Source organism: Pelophylax lessonae (genome assembly GCF_965119305.1).
Source record: "Pelophylax lessonae genome assembly, chromosome: 7".
Taxonomy (NCBI): domain Eukaryota; kingdom Metazoa; phylum Chordata; class Amphibia; order Anura; family Ranidae; genus Pelophylax; species Pelophylax lessonae.
The window spans coordinates 238631518-238637517 of NC_138774.1; positions in this window are offsets into that span (position 1 = coordinate 238631518).

The window sequence follows — 6000 nt, forward strand, 5'->3', positions numbered from 1 at the left end:
CAACCAGAATGTAGCATAAGCCTTGTTGATTCCAGGGCTATGGCTCTAACTGGGCAGGGATGTCAGATAGCTGCAGAGAAACCACTGCTTTCTCACAAAGAGCATGGATCCTTCTTTATTGCATGCTGGCAGGGGTCAGACTTTTCTTCTTGGGTTGTGCTACTTTTCTAAGGCTTGGTTTACACCTACAGGTGCAACAGGGCTAAGTGGGTGTGTGGCAGCCCAGTCATCTTAAATTGGCTGCCCTATATGTGAGAAACATGGAAAATAAGTCCCTGACTCCTTTCGAAAAATCTGGTAAACCACACCACATGGTGGATTCATGTGCGTTTGCAGATGCGTGGGGTGCCATTAACAATTCATGGCACTGCTTCACATCTGCTAAAGGGCAGCATGTTACTGTATGTGTTGGGAAAGCACACGATTTTGCGCATGTCTGTGACCTGCATAGATCTGAACCTAGCATAAAGCCAACTTTGCACACTTTTTTTTTTTTTTGTTTTGATGCTGCATTTAGCTAAATTTTAACTGAAAAGTTAAAAAAAGAAGTAACTAGGATTTTCAGAAGGTTAGCATGGACAACCCAATATTGTCTTACAGGTTATCACTTTAAAAAAAAAAAAAATCCTGTAAAGATTCCTGCAAATGGAGCCTCTGAATAATTGCCTCTCCAACAGGTGGCAAAGTTGAACCTCGCAATCTTCAAGCGCTACATCATTCTCTTAAGTCTATAGTAGTTGACCCTTCCAGCAGTGTCGAACGCCTGCTTCCTCCACCACATGGCTGTGATTCAAACTGCTACTACACTACCGGCCGTAGTAGTGATTGTAGGGACTTTCTAAAGGAACTATTAAGCACAGTGGGAGACCAGGCATCTGACACTCCTGGAAGTTTGTGCCATGTTAAGATTCTGCTATAGTGCTTAAAGGCAACAAAGTTTTGACTTGCTAGAAATGCACATATTTCAAGGCTTCTAACTCGATTTAACTTGCAAAATTAGACCTGTAATTTGCAATTTTATTATCTGTCAGTTTGGAAAATATGAAATCTTGTGCCAAAAATTATCTCGGCTACCTTTTTTTCCATTGACAGCTGTGGCAACTCTTGGCTGATAGTCTAGCCAACAGGGTCATTCCTCTCATTTAACCAGTGCAGTGAATAAAAATCCTGATGTCCAAGGAAGTGAGTAAAGGCCAAGTAATGGAAAGGAGGCGATTGTTTGGGATAGTTGAGAGGGATTACAAGAAAGACTAGTGTGGTAAAGAGATGTTGTAGAAGGGGCACTACACTGGATTCTTCTTTTTGTTTCTATGGAAGAAGTAGCTTGGACCATAAATGATTTGTGTTTTGGTTTCCAGATACTCCTTGGCTGTGACACAAGAGGTTCATTATGACAAAAATATCATGTTGAATTTTTTCATTATGTATATGCATAGATTGGCCGTATTAATTCACCAGTGCATGGTGCGGTCTACTAATCCAAACCTGCTTTTGTATGATATATTGATTATAAATGAGAACAAGACCATTTCTATCCTCTGATGGATTTAAGGGTGATTTTTAAAGGTGAGAATTTACGCACAATTTTTTTTTTTTTTTTGGATCGATAGTAAACATTTGTCCTCAGGTGAGGCAGGAAGACAGTATAAAGACTAGTTGGAGCTTTTGTGGTGTAAAAGGGCTAATGCAAGTGAATTTAATTAATGAGGAGGTTGATTCGAGTCCTTTTTCGTTTTTGGGTGGTGAGTGATTTGGAGTATCTGATGTGAAGATGCTGCAGTTGATTCTAAATCTTTGCTGTGACTGTCCACTGTTGAAGTATTGTTCATCTCTTGCCTACTGATTTTTACCCCCCATAAGCTGCCTTTCCTGAATCATTACTAGAACAGGAACTGCAAGAGTAGGACACTGGTGGAAGTTCACAAAAGGCCTCGTTGGGTGCATCTTCACACAGCACTACTTTGCACCCAAAACTGAAATATTTTGAATGGACTTGTTCTTGGATTATGAATTTAATATAATGTCGGCGTTAAGTGCAACAAATACACCTTTCCCTGGTAACTGATCTTGCTGAAGTTTAGGGATCTCGTTCTGGGTAAGGAGAAGGTTTGGGAAATGTAAAGTTGAATCCTCGCAAAGCAGACTGCAGGGTATGGATATGATGAGTGCCTGCCATATTTTACTGTCCATTTTTAGGTTTTTATATATACTGCCTTCGCAGACTTTCCTTATGTACATGAAATGGTAAAGGTAATCCAATTAAAAGCTTTTACTGCTCTGTTCATTTGTGATTTTTTTTTTTTTTTTCCAAAAAAAAAAATAAATCTGTACAGAGGAAATGTCAATAAACCGTAATCAAATTGTGACTTTCTGTGTATCTTTTGGAAAATCTTGTATGTTCAGAAACCTCACAGGTCAGAACTCAGCCAAAACCACACTGATTAGCATGGGAATGGAATAGGAGGGAGCTCAGCAGGAACAAAATGTTTTTTGGCTGGTAATGGTGTTGCTGGGTTAGAGGTGCCTTTCTTCCCAGGATCTGGAGCACAGGAGTGCCAGAGCGTTTCTTCTATTATACATTTACATTAAAATCAAAAGTTTCTTCTTACCACATTGAGCAGACCTGTGACCATCCATACCAGTGGTGGTCAACCTTCTTGATATGGGGGGCCCATGACCTCACCAGGTCAACTTTCTTGATATGGGGGGCCCATGACATCACCAAAGGGCCGCATGTAAAGTATAAGTGAATATTCATTATCCGAGGCAGGAGACACACATCACAAACAAATCTCTCCCAGCACACTTACCAGCTAGCCTGCAAAAAACAATTGACCCGGTCTAGCCATTCAAGTTAAAAACAGGGTTTGATTTGCACACATTTTCAAAAATATGCAGTAAGTCGTAGTGGCACATTTACAAATGTGTGCAAACATGACTTGTTAGACCGGGTCAAATTGTGTTTGTTTTTTTGCAGCCTAGTTGGTAAGAGTGCAGGGAAATCTTTGTGATGGGTTGCGGTGGTTGCCAATTTTTTTACAGTTGGATGAATTTGATGCGGGGAAGCACTGGATGCCTTCAGCCGCCATTGTGCTCTTGTTAGGCATCCTGGGCCTTTAGGGAGGGGTGGGCTTCCTCCAGGCAAACCTGGCCTTTAATCTATTCACTGCTATATGTGCTCCAACTTAGGAGACTGAAGATTCTAGAGGCAGGATGGCAGTACAAAGAGGAGCCTTGACGTAGGCACTGCGGCTTACACACATTTGCAATTGTCTGGAAATTGTTAGATGGGGTCCATTTTTGGATTTTTTTTTTTTTTTTTTTTTTTGCAGACTAAGTGTGCTCGGAAATCTTTGATGTGCTTTGCCCCTTCCATGTGTACCCTACTGCAAAAGCTAGATATATGTTGGGTGGGTTGCCACTTTTTTTTTTTTTTTGTGCAGAAGACACAACATTATATAGTAAGTGTTAGGGGTGCACCGATCCGATTTTTTTTGTCCCGATATCTGGCATTGTGTATCTGCCGGTACCGATCCGGAACTACACACATAAAGCATGCGGCTGCAGTACAGAGCAAAGCCCCTGCTTCATGTGTATGGCTCCTCCATTCACAGGCGGAGTGCATCTGATATTACTCCGCCTGTGAGACAGACCTATACAGGAAGTAGCGGCTCCGTGCAAGTAAGGGACGGCTGAGCCGGGACTCGGCAGACACCATGGTAGGTTCTGCTGCAACAAAACCGGATCGGCCTGTGGATCTGTTAATGTTACCGATCCCCGAGCCAGCTATTGTGGCAGTATCGGCGCCGATATCAGATCGGTGCATCCCTAGTAAGTGTAATACAGGAGATGGTCAGACTGTGGACCTGTTACAACAGATGGTCAAAGAAGCAGACCTGATAGTCTGTAAACATGGTATAGGAGTTGCTGGAGACTGGGGACATTCTTCAGGAGATGGCCATAAACTGGAGACATATTACAAGAGGCTGCTCAAAATCACGACTAAAATAGGACAATAGGAAAACACAGCTTAGTGCCTGCAGGGGCCTTAAACCACAGGTTGGGTACCAGGGATCTATACTGGATTAGTAAGATATTGCATGGTGCATGTATCTATAGCAGCCTTCCTCAACTCCAGAGGTTTAGAGTTCCTTTCTGCCTCACATGAGTAACCACTAATGTTTTTAGCTACCTCTAAGAAGGGACTCTTCCAATGATTCTTTCCAATGACCATAAGTGTAAGGGGCATACCTCCCAGTGACCTCATGCTAATGTAACATGAGCTGTAGATCTAGTAATAATTAGTGGTGTTTCCCTGAGAGCAATTCATTTTAAGGGTTCCTCCATGTTAAAGGTTGTGCTATAGCAGTAATGGCAAACTTTGGCACCCCAGATGTTTTGGAACTACATTTCCCATTTATGTTAAACTACACTGCAGAGTGCACAAGCTTTATGGGAAATGTAGTTCCAAAACATCCGGGGTGCCAAGGTTCGCCATCACTGTTCTACTTTTATCTTACCAAAGCTTTACTATAGAATTGCCAAGCATATGAAAGATTCATTGCACAAGTGGAATGTGGAAAACTATGTTCTTATAGCTCTCATGCACTTCACACTTACAAGTGCATTTTCAAAGCGTAGTTGGTGAATTGACACTTGGACAGTAAACCAAACACCTGCAGTGGCACCTATATTTAAATATCAAACAAGCCCTGGATCTGGGGAAAATGACAACTTTTAGTTTGACGCTCAAGCTTTGACTCCCCTCACTTGCAAACACCACTTTCCTAACAAAGGTGCCAGTAGAGAAGTGCAAAACAGGATGTGCCAAAGCTATACTTGGATGAGGCTGCAATGTCCACCTGTTAGAGCTACCAGCTGGTCTTCAGTTCATACGGTCTCAAAGTTCTGAGTCCAGGCAACCCTTGAAGCTGTGGTGTGCCTTAATAGAAGGGGTATGACCTGATCCTTGAGACCATAAGCCTGGATGATGGCCTGCCAGAGTGGAAGAAAAGTCCTCCCATCATCCTAGGACACTAAAGGGGGGGGGGGGGGGGGGAGATCTGACTTGAAAACCACTCCTACTTACAAACGGAGGGAGACAACAGGAAGTGAGTGTAAATCTACCCCTAGGAATGGAAATTCACTCCTGTTGTGGGAAAAATGTGTCCCCACTAAAGCTTTATCACCAATCCTTGTTTCCACAGCAACCCAACATTTTCAAAAGCTAATTTTCTGTCCATAGGGACTGTGCGACGGGCTGGATAATCTAGAACCAGTGGTCACCCCAGTCTGGCCAGCGAGAGCACTCAGACCTTCCGCACTAGGTCGGCCCCACCGAACGGGGGCTGGCTTGTGAGGTCACACACGACCGGGTCTCAGGCCTGCGTCGCAGCGTTCCTCCCGGCCAACAGCCCCCCCTTCTGATGACGAGGAGGTTCGGTCTGTAGGCGGTGCCCGCCTGGTTCCTGGTATGGTTAGTAGCTATTCCCTCCCCCCGGAGGGTTTTGGGGTGGACGTGACCCCCTCCCTGGGACAGTCAGACCCCGGGTTCCCATTAGATGACCCACAGAACCATCAGGCTCAAAGGGGGGGCTATCCCCCCTCCACTTATACTGGGGTTGTATGGTGGTCTGGCTACCTGCTGGGGCAGGGTGCTGTACTGGCGATTGGGGGGGGGCTGCCGGTGACTGGACGATTGGCTGTGGGGGGCGCCATGGGCCCCACCTTCTTGCCCTGTGTCTTTTCTGGGCCCAGGGATCACTCCTGGGTCCCTGGGAGTCATCATTTTGTTGTAGCCTTTTTTCTGTATAGGCTGGTGGCCATGTGTGTAGCCGCAGCAGCCATTTTTCATTAGTCCGGCATTTAAATGGTGGCCTTTACTGTAAAGCTTTCTGGGCATCCATTTTCGCTGTGGGAGCCTCTCCTTATCCCCTGGTGCTGACTGACTCCTGGGCCTCTTTCCTTCCTGGACGCTGCACGTGGAGAGCTTTGACCCTG